Below are 16,711 nucleotides of genomic sequence, written 5' to 3' on the forward strand. Positions count from 1 at the left end.
TATACATTTAATTGTATATCGTTATTTTTATGACGTAACTATCAGCTGTGAGAGCTACGTGTACGGACATGACCATGTGCACAACGTGCTTTTTGATTGTAAATGCTTCATATCTCGAAAACCTATATATAATGTGGTACGTTTTATCCAGTAACGTAGCATCCTAGCAGGAGGTTCGAACTCGCGACGAATAGGTTTTTAGCAAAAATTTTGAATACCTGAAGATGAGAGGAAAGTCTGTAAAAACCGGTTGATGAAAATAAAGAAATATTCGTGCGACCTCGGTTTTAGAAAGCTTTCTCCAAGTAAAACTGATCGATCCTTCAGATTTCTCAACATGAGAAAATTCAGTCCCACATCTTCCTTGCTTCTTCTGTCACGAGTTATTTCCCTTCCAACGTAGCAGAATCCTTTCATTTCGTCCAGCATGTCGTGCTGTTTCGGCAAGTTTGTCCCTTAACTCACCTCACCTGTCCCTAAATAGTTACTGCTTTCTTTGGTTCACCCTCGGTCTGCATTCTGTGCTCGTTTCAAACACCAGGCGCTGCAACCTTCCCTGTCTTCCTCGGCCTTCAGAGGGACGTTAAGCCCTAATATGACTACCGCCCCTTCCCTAGGGGGGACCTGGGCGGCCAGTAACATCAGCATACAGGAATGAACCGCGCGCTTTTCCATGCAGATGGGCCACTGGTCTCAACGTCGCACTAGCTGTCGGTTCATCGCAGCGTGAACGACTCAAGCCTGTCACTGACGAAAGCAACTGTCTTCCGAAAGCGGGTCCCGTCCCTTCCCTTAAGCAGTGTATTTACTGACGTCTTCCTCCACGTATTAAGACTGCAAAATGTAGACCAAGATGAACAAAGGACGCAGACTGACTTTTATCTTATCTGAAGCTACAGTTTTAATATTGTCGTGTAAGCTCTTATGAATAACTTTCAGATGCCAGAAAATTATCTCAAGATAGAAATCGGTTGTGAATAAAAGATTATTGGGGATCAGGATATGTGGACTTCAAGCTCTCCTTTATGCTTCAGGTGGTCATTAGGACTTGCGTGGCTGAATGGAACACCTACCGTAACTGTTCCACCACTTAATCTGGTCATGGAGATCCGTACCCTCGACCTCCGCTAAGCAAGTATGCCACGGAAATGAGAACAATGAGGAAAATACGTTCGTTTCGACACTGTTGCGTCGTCGTCATGGCGGAGACGAATCTGCTGGCTTCAGAGGCGGCCTCGATCCCCTCATCACCGAAAGCCACTTGTCAGCCAGCGCTAGATTCCAGACTTCAGCATACGTTACGACCTTCGGGTTTTCACACCCACTTTTGCCCTACCACTTTCTCTGTGACATAAATCTGTCTCGCAATATGTCATCCTGTAGGTCATTTTTTATCTGTATCCTTACTCTGACAAGGGCTGGTTGGTTCAAATGGGTCTAAGCACTACGGGACTTAACATCTGAGGTCATCAGTCCCCTAGACTTAGAACTACTTAAACCTGACTAACCTAAGGACGTCACACACATCCATGCCCGAGGCAGGATTCGAACCTGCGACCGTAGCGGTCACGCGGTTCCAGACTGGAGCGCCTAGAACCGCTCGGCCACTCCGGCCGGCAAAGTGGATGCACTCAGCGACTGTATGTGACTTATAGAGTGCAGCAATCAGTTGCCCTTATTAGATTTTATTATGCAAATCCAGATTTCGGCAAGTAACTAGCTATTCTCAATCTGCTATTTTTTATTCTCAATGCATGCAAGTCCCTGTTATTTGGGAGTCAGTCACAGTTCTTCGAATGTTCTTTGAGTATTCAAAGAACTGTGACTGAGCCCAAACAACAGGGACTTACACACACTGAGAATAAAAAATAGCGGATTGAGAATAGCTAGCTAATAGCCGAAAACTGGATTTGCATAATAAAATCTAAAAAGGACGTCTGATTGCTCAACTCTATAATTTATCTAAAATTTGCTTCTTTTGCCAAAACTCAGTGGAGTTTATACAGGCTCACCTCACAAACACGTTGTGCAGACAACTGCGAGGTAATTCTGAAACAGTGGTTTATGAAGTTCATTAAGCGCGAAGAACTGAGGAAAAGTAAAGTCAGTAATTTATGAAAAAACACATCCTCAGTACAAGAAAAAAGTGTAATGTCTTCACATACGTTGTTTCAAAACGCATAGCATTTGTCGTGTGAGCACCTATCGATGGCCCTTATAAATTACATTTTTCACCGAAAAATTCTGTACTCATTGGTTTAACACAGTAGATAATGAAGTTTTACATAATAACTATACAGTAAAATACTGTCCTCTTTGCGTGCTATCGTTTGCCAAAATCTCATATCGCTTCTGAAATTAGAGGAATGTTGTGGATATTTCACTCTGGCTCTATCGTTCCCGCGGAGCGATCGCAAATGAGTGCGCTACGTCACATCAATTTCCTCGAGATTGGTGACAGGTCGTTATCTCTAGCCAAGTCTAAAGCAAAATTCAATATGTTAGCTAAATTTCATTTGCAACAACATACAGGGTGATTCAAAAAGAATACCACAACTTTAAAAATGTGTATTTAATGAAAGAAACATAGTATAACCTTCTGTTATACATCATTACAAAGAGTATTTAAAAAGGTTTTTTTTTCACTCAGAAACAAGTTCAGAGATGTTCAATATGGCCCCCTCCAGACACACGAGCAATATCAACCCGATACTCCAACTCGTTCCACACTCTCTGTAGCATATCAGGCGTAACAGTTTGGATAGCTGCTGTTATTTCTCGTTTCAAATCATCAATGGTGGCTGGGAGAGGTGGCCGAAACACCATATCCTTAACATACCCCCATAAGAAAAAATCGCAGGGGGTAAGATCAGGGCTTCTTGGAGGCCAGTGATGAAGTGCTCTGTCACGGCTGCCTGGCGGCCGATCCATCGCCTCGGGTAGTTGACGTTCAGGTAGTTACGGACAGATAAGTGCCAATGTAGGACTCTCCATCCTGCTGAAATATGAATTGTTGTGCTTCTTGTTCGAGCTGAGGGAACAGCCAATTCTCTAACATCTCCAGATACTGTAGTCCAGTTACAGTAGCACCTTCGAAGAAAAAGGGACCAAAAACTTTATTGGCTGAAATGGCACAGAAAACGTTCACCTTAGGCGAGTCACGTTCATACTAAATGAAACTTTATAGCTCCCTTAATTCGCCGACACACAGTGCTTAGCTCTGCCTTTTGTCGTTGCAGTGTTTTAAATTCCTAAAGTTGTGGTATTCTTTTTGAATCACCCTGTATTATGCAAAATACACCAAACGCAAACTCATAGCAACCTCTATTTTTCATTGCGAAATTTTCCGAATTTCGCGCAGTGTCTTACTTCCATGTAACTATGACCATTAACGAAATGATGAGCATATCATCTTGAACTGACATATAAAGCTAGAAGAAAACCAAAAATGACTTTTTAGTGAACCGTTTCTCTAAAATAGTTTGAGATAGACAGAAGGGGGTGCACCTCGATTCTGTCATCGCTGACCAGCCAACAGGTAGAAAACACTTGCCGGACCCCCTCCCCCTTCTGAACAAACGAATGAACTCGGCCAGCGCTTTGGACAGAAACTGGTCACTGCGCGTCGTATCCTGCGTGGACTCTACAGTAGGGCAGCGTCTGCATTGTACAGTGTCCACGTAGTTCCAGGCAATGCATGCATGCCGGAAAGAACAGACACTACTGGCGACTGAAAACCGCATTAAATTAGGAAATGCATTCGAAAACTCCGAGTACGATCGTACAACGACAGTACCATTTACCAGTAACATATGAAGATTTGTGTTGGACTGACACTCGAACCTGGATTTCCCACAGAGGGAGAGACATCGTCTTCCATGTCAAAAGGAACATCGAACTGTGCAGACACTTTATAATACAGACACTGCCCTGCCATCCCTCGTGCCGAAGCAAGGCGATGTGACGGGCAAAACAATGTCTCTCACTGAGCGTGAATCACACGATTTGTAGGCGAGCACTATGGGACGCAGACACCGGGACATATGGGAGTTTGGGTGGGTACTGCACGTGTCCTCGGATGGCCTAGGCGGTTAGGGCGACTGCTCGCGCAAAGCGGGAAATCCTGGTTCGACTTCTGGGCTGACACAAATATTCATGCATTACTAGTAAGTTGTACAGCCGTTGTACAATCTTATTCACAATTTGCGAATACTTTTCATAATCCCGTTCCTATTCTGCGTTTTTCCTGTATCTTAATAACGAGCCAAAGTCTGCCGTAGACGTCGCTTATTATTTAGCCGATGTGGTCTATCCATTTCATGTCCTCAGAAATTGTTACATGCAGTTATTCCTAGAGCTGATTGATTACAGTGTAGTTTAGCCACAAGACATCACATTTTCACGTTTTGTGAAGTGCAGAATTTTACTTTCCTAAAGATTTAAAGCAAGTTGCCATCTTTTGTACCATCTCAAAATCTTATCAAGATGCCTGTGCAGTTTTTTTATATTTATTATTTATTAACTGCAATGTTCGGCGTTGCCGGAGATGTTTAATATCTGCCACATAAAGCGGTTGGCCTTCAGTCTCGTTGATACTGAAAGCAGATGCAAGCCATGTGGGGAACTGCAGTCAATTTAAATCGGAGGCATATTTCAATCACTGGGCGTTAACGGAATGCAACGAATGAATACGTCACCAGTGGCATTCAAAGAATTAGGTTCCAGGATATCGGTTACGATTTTTGCAAGTATGAACCAATTTTACACCAAAAATTTAGTCTTACAACTATCTCACAGATTATGCTTTGATTCCTTTTTTAAATAACAAATTAAAGTAATATATCCGTAATGTGTAATGTACCTAAAACCTAACTGAAAAATAAATACTCTTATTTCAAGACATGTATTTTCTGCAAGAAATATTTTGATTCTGAAGATATGTGCGTATGCTTAATGAATCAGTAGTCCACGTGTTCATTAATATTTTGTACAATTCAAATACGTATTTACTGCGATCGGTAGTGAAGAAATCCCTAATCGCTTAAAAATATCTACTGATATTGTAAACCTGTATGAATTACTTCATTCGGGATTACATAAAACACGGGTAGACATACAAGAGGCAGAAACTTCACAAAAGAATAAAAGAATTAACAATTTCCATAAGCAATACTGACATAAAAGAAGTTATTATGTCAAACTCGAGGTGTTCAGTCCATTCTAGCGGCTATGCAGATGCCTCCAGCGAGTCAGTCCAGTCCCCCTTATCAGACCGCGAAGAACATCCGCTGCGAAGATGCTGGTTGGTGGGGTTGCGTCGGTGCGCGACGGTCATACTCTGGAGACGTCACTTTGCCGCCTTTACATAACGAATCTGCGCACTCGCCATGCCAAGGGCGCATCCGATTTAGTGCCGTGCACTGTGTCCGGTTGCCGGGATGCTGTGGCGCCACTGTTGTGGCGGTTCTTTTGTCTTTAGATTCCAGTCACGCGTCCACCGATCTCTTTGTCTGTGGTTACTGTTAATATGTCTGGTAGATCATTAACGTACGGAATGAGCATCAAGCGTACCAACTCACTTTTGTGGCACACGCCGGAATCCACATCTGCATCGGTCGCTGACTGCCCGTCCAAGACGACGTTCCGCGTCCTCTCCACCAACAAATAGTACAGTCTCTAATTTCATTCGGTGCTCTGTATGACTGTACTTCCAACGGCAGACTACTTGTGTGTGGTACCGAGTCAAGTGCTTTTCGGAAGTCGGAAACTACAGCAATTGCCTGCCTGCCTTGGCCCACGGACTTCAGTATTTCATCAGAGAAAAGACTGAATTGGGTTATAAGTGAGCGACGTTTCCGCAATCCATGCTGCTTGCCGTATGAGGGAGGGCGACGATAGGAGTCATTCTGTTTGTGTCCCAAAAGTCCGCACTACAACGAGGAACCAAACTCTAGAGTAGCCTCACTCCAGCTTTCCAACTCCCATTTCTTCCCTTCGTCTCAGTATGTGCGCTGGCCGCCTCCATTTCAGTTTCGTAGCAGTCACTGTCAGATGTTGAACTGTCATTGAACTGTTGTACTACCACTTAACGAGACTCCATAAGTGTCACTAAAAGAAAACAAAAATCAGCTCTTAGTCAAAGACATACGATTTACTGTAGCTGTGTCTTCCAAATGTAGAGGGAAAACGAAACAGATAACCCCGCGTGGTGCAGCAACTCGGCGTGGTAGGGGCTCAACAAGTGGTTGGTGCAGAAATAATGAACCACGGTGCGTCCGTAGCCGTCCATATTTGCGGTGCAGGCTTTTGTGCACTGACGGACTTCTCGATTGCGTCCGATGAATGTTGGATGGGGTTCATGTCGGGCGATATGGGTGGCCAAATCATTCGCTCGAACCGTCCGGAATGTTCTTCAAACAAATCGAGAACAATTGTACCCACTCGCATGGCGTACTTTAATCCACAAATATTCCATCGTTGTTTGGGAACATGAACTCCATGAAAGGCTCCGAGTATTTTTTTTTTCTTTTTTTTGGTTGGGGTTTAAGGGCGCTCAACTACTGAGGTCATTAGCGCCCAGTCACAATTGTTAGAGCACATAGAATCTAGTAAAACTCAAGGGGGGGGTCACCAGAAAGTTCCTACAAAGATGCAGATAAAATAAGTGAAAGAGATGTCTTTGGGCAAGCCAGTCAAAGTAATAAAACGAAGAACACGAGCAGCTGCTCGAGCGTCATCAGCTAAAATATCTTGTAAAGTAGATGGCAGAGACAGGACAACACGAGATTGACTAAAACGGGGACACGACAATAAAACATGGCGCACTGTTAATGCCTGACCACAAGGGCACTGCAGGGCTGGGTCACCGGAGAGCAGGTAGCGGTGGCTAAACCGGCAATGCCCAATCCGCAACCTGGTCAGAAGGACCTCCTCGCGCCGAGATGGTCGGGAGGATGTTGTCCAAGCAGTTGGGAGCGGTTTTACTGCCCGGAGCTTGTTTCCTTGAAATGATGACCAAGTATCCCACCACAACGACACAAGCCTCTTACAAACAACCCCACTAATGTCCGATGACGGGACACAATGGGAGGCTGGCCGAGGCAGGAGGACTGCAGCCTTGGCTGCAGCATCAGCAGCCTCATTCCCAGGCACTCCTACATGGCCGGGAACCCACAGAAAGCTGACAGGAGAGCCATCATCAGCAAAAGAATGGAGGGACTGCTGGATCCGTTGCACCAAGGGATGGACCGGATATGGAGCTCCAAGGCTCTGAAGAGCACTGAGTGAATCAGAGCAGAGTACATACGATGAGTGGCGGTGGCGGAGGCTCCGAGTAGACTAATAATTTCCAGTCAAATATCGGTTCAGTTCCACGTAAACACAGTCTATACCGTTATGGAGCTATGACCAGCTTGCTCAGTGTCTCGCTGACAACTTGGGTACATGCCTTCGTGGGGTCCGCGCCACACTCGAACCCTACCATCAGCTCTTACCGACTGAAATGGGGAGCCACCTGACCAGGCCACGGTTTTCCAGCCGTCTAGGGTCTAACCGATACGGTCAAAAGTCCAGGACTGGCGCTGCAGGCGATGTTGCGCTGTTAGCAGAGGCACTCGCGTCTCTGGTCTGCTGCCGTAGCCTATTAACGCAAAATTTCGCCGCGCTGTCCTAACGCAGACGTTCGTCTTACGCCCCACATTGATTTCTGGGTTAATTTCACTCCGTGTTTCTTGTCTGTTAGCACTTACAACTCTGCGCGAACACCGCTGCTCTCGGTCGCCAATGAAGGCCGCCGATCTTTGCGCTGTCCGTGCTGAGAGGTAGTGCCTGACACTGCTGAACACTGTGTCTAGAAACACTGAGTCCTCTAACCATTTCCGAAATGGAAGTGTCACATGCGTCTAGCTGCATCTACCGTTCCGCGCCGAAGTCTTAATTCTCGTCCTGCGGCCATGATCACGTAGCATGCCTTTTCACACGAACCACCTGACTACAAATGACGGCTTCCGCCAATGGACTGCCCTTTCATACCCTGTGTACGCGATACTACCGTCTGCTGTATACTGGTACAACGCTATCCCATGACTCTGGTCACCTCAGTGTATACCCGGGGAACGACGGACGAAAGTGTGGAAACCCCGCCGCGCAGTGTCGTCCAGTCGGGGAACGCGAGTATTCGCTCTGACGGTCCGCCTATTTGCGTGTACGCATTACGAAAAAGAGCAAGACGGAGCTGTTGCCAAGTTGTAGGTAGACCTGAACACCAACCAGACAGTGGTTTGTCCGCAAGGCTCGGTCCTGCCAGAGCTGGTGTATGCGACCTCTCAACTGACGCACCTGACCGCTGTGAGAAGGATCTACACTTTAAAGTGTACTTCCAGTTCATTCATTATTTGTAAATTCTGTAGATAAAAACAACAGAAAAGAAAACTGTAAAAAGATAGAAAACGAAAATTGTAAGATGTTTTAAACATCAGGTAACAGGTCTATAATTTGGCAATAAATTTTAAAAAAATAAAAACTCTCAATCACGGTGTGACTGTTCCTTGCTCACATTGACAAAGACTGCGCACTACATGCCCCACCAGGTTAGGATGAAGAAAGACACGGAAGGAATTCAGATGCGCGCTGCGGGATTCTTTAGCGTCAAGTACCATCAGTGCGACGGTGTTAGCAAAATGCTCAGTCGGGTTGGCAGGGAAGGGAAGTGATATTTTCATGAAATGCTACTGAAGTGGTTTAGAGAAGCAGCACTTGCCAGAGACTGCAGAACGATCCTGCAGCCGTCTTGCGCAAGGATAGAGAGACAGTTAAGTATCGGTACAAAGTGCCCTCGGCTATGCACTGTACAGTGGCTAGCCCAGTACGCACGTACATATAGAGGTAGACGTTACTGAAAAGCCTGGTTTTAAATACGAACGAAACGCAACACATCAACATGGAGCAAGAAACAGGTGAAGAAACGGAAGCTTTCTGTCCAAAACGAATTGAATTTTGGCAACAAATGAGTGACAAGCATGGTATGCATTTCGAGACGACTGGGACAGCTAAATAGGGGTGCACACGTTCAGTATTTGTGGACAAAACTAGTTTGTTGTAACATCAATATTACTGTCAATATTGTCGGTCGACAACATCATTTTACGAGGTTAAGATGTCGAGCACCCAAAAGAGAGCGTCTTGCGCAATTTGTTAGCCGCACCAGCCGAAAACAACGGAAAGGAGGAACCTGATCAGAATGTGACTGTAAACGAGGAACGACTTGTCGCACGATAATTTGCTGCCCGACATCGGAATCATGTTCTCGAAAGATTTGATAAAATATTTTCGTGTCACTCCTGCATTGTACCACAAATTATTAATGCTGATACGCAATAAAATAGAGAAGAAAGGAGTAACTTGGAGATTTCTGGCGAAAAGCAGATGATTGAAATGCTTCAAGTTAAGTTCAGTAACAGCAACAAACACGTTTAGTAAAAATGAGTGGAAACCTGTGGAGGAATTATATATGCCTGGCAGGAATACTTTCAGGTGCTGCAATTAACTTCAAACATATTTCTATGTTTTGGGATAATTCGATGCAATTGACATATTTGCGAGACCTCTTACTAGTCATTGCATACATATGACTTATTTTTGGAAGTGTAAGCGTTCCACCAAACTGCTGTGTAATTCACCGACCTATATCATATTTTCAAACTAATAAGGTAAGCAGTATGAGAACAGATCCTCCGTTGACCATCCTACAACAGTATATACGACTACCCAAGCGCACCCCTATTACAACTGTTTTGTGTTAAAAGACTAGCTGAAAAGCTGAATCTGTGGTGTGATGTGCACAAAGACAAATTGAAAACAGGGACAGTGGTCAGTAAAGCCGTGTAGGTGGTTCCTGAAGCACTGTCTACAACTGAGTGGAGGATACTGTCACGCCGTCAGTTCTTGACCCCACACGTTCAGTGTGTACTCACAATACTGAAGGTCATCATCAACACTTGGACTGTTTACAATACGCACCCTCAGACGGTTGCACGCGTGGGGGGTCACTGACAAGGGGAGGCCGCGACGTTTGGAACGCGGATTTACTGCAAACTTCGTACACTCTTAGTACTCCACGAGGACAACAAAATGTGTAAGCAGTAGCGCGTACTTCTCTAGCGTTACTGAGAAAATCGCAAGATAATTTCGGTCGTCAAGTATGTACACCTGTGCGTGGTCATTTTTACCATGAAGCGGCGGCAGCCAAGTGGTTAGCATTCAAGCCCCATAATCGCTGGGTCGAATCCCGCTCGTCAGTTTTTTTTTTATTTCTAACACAGTCAGTTTCTTTACTATTTATATTACAATTGACGTAATGGGAAAAATACGTGTAATCGGATGAACTTTTGTGAAATTTACAATGTTATTTGGCAGTCTACAAATTTTTATTATTTCAAATAATATAATATTCATGACTATCGACTAGTGAACTATCAAACGCGTAAAGTGATACTGGTAATGTATCCTTCCCATGTCTTCAAAATTGTTCGTATTTAATCGAAAAAGAACGAGAAATTGCTTCTCGTGAAGACACTATTAAAATACACTCGATACTACCAATGCTCAACGCCGATATTTAAACAAACGCTGCGTTATGCATGGTTTGCTTCCAAATTATCTTCTGAAGAAGCCATTGATCCCAGCGTGTGAGACGCTGTCACGGCGCAGATAGTTCCGTCTGAAGCTACAATGCGGCTTTCCCGCATCTGTATTAAAAATGTTTCATCCCTTGCGGGGATCGAACCCGCGACCTTTGGATTAGAAGTCCAACGCGCTATCCGCTGCGCCAAAGGGACACGGCGCAGCATTCACCTCTGGCAGAACGCGCCCCACCACCGAGCCGGCGGTACCGCTCCGGACTGCTGAGCCTCCCTCGTGACGTCACCAGAGTGACGCACGCCGCTCTTCCACGGAGGCGCTGTTTCCACCGCGAGCTCGGTCTGCGCACGTGCCGGAACCACCCCCGGCTCCTAGGCTGGGGCGGAGGGAAAGAAAGACTGCAGCCGTCTCACAACGCCTCCTTCCGTACTTTGTCACACAATCTTCCTCTGCATCCCATCCAAAGCTCACCTAATGTTAAGAAAGCGAGGAGTACGAATACCACGCAAAGGTCACAGCAGAAAATTGTACATAAATTTTGAAAAGAAATTACAGTGTCACATTTAATGTTCAAAATGTTCAAATATGTGTGAAATCTTGTGGGACTTAACTGCTAAGGTCATCAGTTCCTAAGCTTAGACACTACTTAACCAAAATTATCGTAAGGACAAACACACACACACACACACACACACACACACACACACACACGCCCGAGGGAGGACTCGAACCTCCGCAGGGACCAGCCGCACAGTCCGTGACTGCAGCGCCCTGGACCGCTCGGCTAATCCCGCGCGGCAGTGTCACTTTTAGTCCAAGTGACTGTTAACAACATTTGTGGCTGAAAACAAAGCGAATTCCAGAACTGTTACACGACGTTATTGCGAGAGTAACTATAGGAACAGCAGGTCTCGTCAGAGATTCATCCAGTAAGTGCGAAATAGTCAGGGAGGTGCTCAACCACCTGCAGCGGCAGACGCTGCAAGAGAGGCGTACAGCAGCACGGCGCGGTCAGACAGCGCACACTCCTAGAAGAGCCAACCGGTATATTATTTCCTATTACGTACGTCTCGCCAAAGAACCACGAAGGTAGAAATATTCGAGCTCACATAGTGCCTTACTAACAAAGGGTCTTCAACCGAATCATTCGCCACTGGAACATATTCGTGGAGTGTAGACGCATAACTCACTGATTCGAATGAAACAACACATGAAATGTAACAAGAATAACACAAGTGTACCTCATACGCAATAGAAATACGTACCGGAACATTAAAGATAAGCTCGAAACCCTGTATCGTGTACGAAATGAACATTCTAGAACAAACCGAAATTTTTAGTGATTTCAAAAATCATCCCAGTACACTTATGAACGAACGAGCAAAAGTACAAAGGACACGGTATATCGATAATTGCATTCTGTTTATGGCTAGCCAATATCAAAGTAGAAATATTCCATTCGTAGCGTCCACAACGACTGGTAGCACTGCCGACACCGTCTATACACGAAGCTAAATTTCCGTATTTCTCATTTCTGTACGCCATACATATTTAATAATTATACAGTTGCGTACCTCAATAGGTAAAAACGGAATCCTTAATAGGATCACTTTGTTGTCTGGCAGTCACAGCTATGAGCAATCATCTTTAATATTAATAAACCGCTTCGGCTGTATTTAGTCAATTTCTTTACATCCTACAGTCTTAAGGGCACTAAGAGCCACATCTTCAGGTTAACGCCGGCCGCGGTAACCGAGCGGTTCTAGCGCTTCAGTCCGGAACCGCGCTGCTGCTACGGTCGCAGGTTCGAATCCTGCGTCGAGCATGGATGTGTGTGATGTCCTTAGGTTAGTTAGGTTTAAGTCATTCTAAGTCTAGGGGACTGACGACCTCAGATGTTAAGTCCCACACTGCTCATAGCCATTTGAACCATCTTCAGGTTAACATCTGTACGACAATAAAGCAAGAAGGAATAGTAATCCTGACACGTCCACTGATGTAATTCTCCAGATTTACTTAAAAATTTATTTAAATTTTCAAAAATTTTAAGAACGTTTACATTAGAATTTTCAAATATTTCTACTGGCGTAAGTAAAACGTTTAGAATTTTCAAATATTTCTACTGGCGTAAGTAAAACGTTGGAGATAAAAAGCTCGAGAACTTGAAGGCAACATTCGTTATTTTCTTATTTTATTTTATACGGCTAGTTCCGTAGGAGCAAATCTCCAAAGTCATGGAACGTGTCAGTGCATGAAATTACAACACAAAAGTAACAACTGATAAAAATAAAATGGTTATGAACTCAAAAAGGTCAAGCCATAAGTTTAAGTAAACGCAATCAACAGTATAGCATAGGAATCAGGTTAATTTTTCAAAGAACTCCTCTACAGAATAGAAGGAAACTCTTCAGTTTCGATTTGAAAGCGCTTGGATTACTGCTAAGATTTTTGAATTCTTGTGGTAGCTAATTGAAAATGAATGCAGCAGTATACTGCACACTTTTCTGCGCAAGAGTCAACGAAGTGCTATACAGATGTAGAATGGATTTCTGCCGAGTATTAACTGAGTGAAAGTCGCTAATTCTAATGAATATTGTTAATAAGAGACGACAGTAATATACCGGGTGATCAAAAAGTCAGTATAAATTTGAAAACTAAATTAATCACGGAATAATGTAGATAGAGAGGTACAAATTTACACACATACTTGGAACGGCATGGGGTTTTATTAGAACCGAAAAAAATACAAGCGTTCAAAAAGTGTCCGACAGATGGCGCTTCATCTGATCAGAATAGCAATAATTAGCATAACAAAGTAAGACAAAGCAAAGATGATGTTCTTTACAGGAAATGCTCAATATGTCCACCATCATATGTCCAATAGCTGTAGTCGAGGAATAATGTTGTGAACAGCACTGTAAAGTATGTCGGGAGTTATGGTGAGGCATTGGCGTCGGATGTTGTCTTTCAGCATCTCTAGAGATGTCGGTCGATCACGATACACTTGCGACTTCAGGTAACCCCAAAGCCAATAATCGCACGGACTGAGGTCTGGGGACCTGGGAGGCCAAGCATGACGAAAGTGGCGGCTTAGCACACGATCACCACCATACGACGCGCGCAAGAGATCTTTCACGCGTCTAGCAATATGGGGTGGAGTGCCATCCTGCATAAACATCGTACGTTCCAGCAGGTGTTTATCAGCCAGGTTGGGGATGATGCGATTCTGTAACATATCGGCGTACCTCTCACCCGTCACGGTATCAATTTTGCTGTCCAGCGCCATCCGTCTGACATTTTGTGAACTTTGTTTTTTTTGTTCTAATAAAACCCAATGTCATTCCAAGCATGTGTGTCAATTTTTACCTCTCTATCTACATTATTCCGTGGTTTATTAAGTTATCAAATTTATACTGACTTTTTGATCACCCGGTATGTATGAGAGAGAGAGAGAGAGAGAGAGAGAGAGAGAGAGAGAGAGAGAGAGAGAGAGAGAGAGAGGCCAATGTTAGAATGTCCAGACTAATGAATAGGGGTCGACAAGAAGTTCGCGAACTTACATCACTTAGGCTTATTGCCCGAATCGTCCGTTTCTGAGCCAAAAATATCCTTAGAGAATGGGAAGAGTTAACCCAAAATTAACAGCATACGCCATAAGTGAATGTAAATAATCTCTGAAGACTACTTTCCGTGTCGAACTATCACTTAGTTCACATAGAGTTCGAATATCAAAAATGGCAGCGTTAAGTCTGAACAAGATCCTGAACGTAAGCCTTCCACAAAAGTTTGCTATCTGAACACCTAGAAATTTGAACAGTTCAGTTTCATTTATAAGTCCATTCTGTGGAATTAAAATGTCGGGTTTTGTTCAATTGTGTGTTAGAAACTGTAAAAACTGTTACTGTGATTTAGCGTTAGTTTATTTTCTAAAAGCCATGAACTTAGGCTATGAACTGCGCTATTTGAAACAGAGCGAGGTGAACCAACTTTGAGCCACTCCCCGTATTCCGTAATGGTCCAACTTCTGGAGCAATAATTTGTGATTAACACAATCAAACGCCTTAGTTAAATCTAAAAATATGCCCAACGTTCCGAACCTTTTCTTTAATCCATCCAGTACCTCACAAAGAAAAGAGAATATAGCATTTTCTATTGTTAAACCACTTCTAAAACCGAACTGCACATTTGATAGCAAATTATGTGGAAAAACATGATCACTTATCCTTATATACACAGAATTTTCAATAACTTTAGCAAACACTGATGGCATAGAAATAGATGTAAAACTGTCCAATCATCGATTTCTCCCTTTTTATAAAGCGGCTTTACTACTGAGTACTTTAATCGTTCAGGTAACTGACCATTCCTAAAGGAAAGATTTGAAATTTGGCTAGGTGCAGGGATAATACATGCAACACATTACTTTAATATTTTGCTAGGCAACCCATCATATCCATGAGAGTCCTTAGCCTTCAGTGATTCAATTTTTGACAATTTCCCCTTTGTCAATATCACAGAGGAGTATTTCAGTATGCGAAAGGTATTGTCCAAGAGAGATATATGATTCCCTGAAGAAATTTTTATTTAATTGACCAGCAATGCTCAGAAAGTGACTGTTAAAAACTGTACATATATCTGACTTATCGGTGACAGAAATATTCTTACTACGAACTGACTTTGGCCAGCAACGCGAGGTCGACGATATAGAGACTTCCCTCACGACTAACCATATGGTTTTAATTTTATCCTCCGAAGTAGCTGTCCTATTTGCGTAGCACATACTCTTTGCCTTGCTAATAACATTTTTAAGCGCCTTACAATACTGTTTGTAATGGGCTGCTCTAGCTCGATAGTGACTACTTCTGACATTTTGATATAATTCCTTCTTTGTTCTACATGATGTCCTTATCCCACTATTCAGCCACCCAGGCAGCATATTTCTGCTAGTAACCTGTTCAGAACGTTCTAATGGAAAGCAACTTTCAAAGAGCATGAGAAACGTGTTAAGGAAAGCATTATATTTGTCATCTACATTATCGGCACTATAAACATGCTACTACTCTTGTTCCTTAACGAGGTTTAAAACTCTATTGCCGTTGGATTAGCTTTTATACATAGTTTTTAATTATGTATAATATTTGTTTGAGTACAAAAGCCTTTCAGTGTTAAAATTTATGCATCATGGTCTGAAAGGCCATTCACCCTTTTACTAACAGAATGTCCTAGTAATCAAGAATGAATAAAAATATTGTCTATGGCTGTGTTACTGTTCCGCTGCACCCTGATTGGAAAAAACCACGGTCTGCATCAGATCATATGAGTTTATGATATCTACCAACATCCTTTTCCTTGTACAGTCACACAAAGTTAATACTGAAGTCACCACATACAACTAATTTTTGGTACTTCCTATTATGTGAACCAAGAACTCCCTCTAGTTTGAACAGAAACGGTCTGAAGTCAGAGGTAGGGGACCTATAAACAACAATAGTTAGGAGTTTATTTTCACTAAATTCAACTGCCCTGCACAACATTCATGTAACTTTTTTTTTTTTTTTTTTTTTTTTTTTTACGCACACGACAACTCTTCCACTCCGCAAAGAACTTGAAAAACAGCCAGCTAAACTGTATCCAGGGAAAGGAAGCCTCTGAATTTTCAAATTATTTATGTGATGCTTCCATATACCAATAATGTCAGAGTCAACATCTAAAAGGAGTTCACTAACTTTAATACCTCATATTTTGATGAAATAGGCTAATTCTTTCGCTACTTGGATACCTGACATCCTCTGAATGTGATTCCTTTGTCAGAGGCACTTAAGCAAGGATACCTATCAGTTGACTTCAGTCTAAAAAAGAAGCATACCTGTTGAGATGCAGGCCTTACCTAGTGAAAACCGATCTACTGATGGACTCAGTCGGCACCACCGCAATGTGAGCCATGCCCTCCGCCATCAGCGCCTTATCCGGCCCTATGTTAACGCGCCTAACACCACCATTAAGACGAGGCGCGCCCGTAGCATTGGTGCCACCAGTTTGAGTAGCTATCTTTAGCAGGTCACCACCTACGTCA

The 16,711-nt window shown here is 43.4% G+C and overlaps 1 protein-coding gene and 1 non-coding gene across 2 annotated transcripts in view; both read right to left on the reverse strand.

The window, feature by feature from the left end:
* Positions 1-16,711, reverse strand: part of LOC124718913 (angiotensin-converting enzyme-like) — a 228,905-nt gene that overhangs the window by 190,176 nt on the left and 22,018 nt on the right. The gene's annotated exons all lie outside the window — the stretch shown is intronic.
* On the reverse strand, positions 10,763-10,835 carry Trnar-ucu. Its single transcript has one exon. It is a non-coding gene; the product is annotated as a tRNA-Arg (tRNA).

This window comes from Schistocerca piceifrons, chromosome 10 (assembly GCF_021461385.2).
Source record: "Schistocerca piceifrons isolate TAMUIC-IGC-003096 chromosome 10, iqSchPice1.1, whole genome shotgun sequence".
NCBI classification, from domain to species: domain Eukaryota; kingdom Metazoa; phylum Arthropoda; class Insecta; order Orthoptera; family Acrididae; genus Schistocerca; species Schistocerca piceifrons.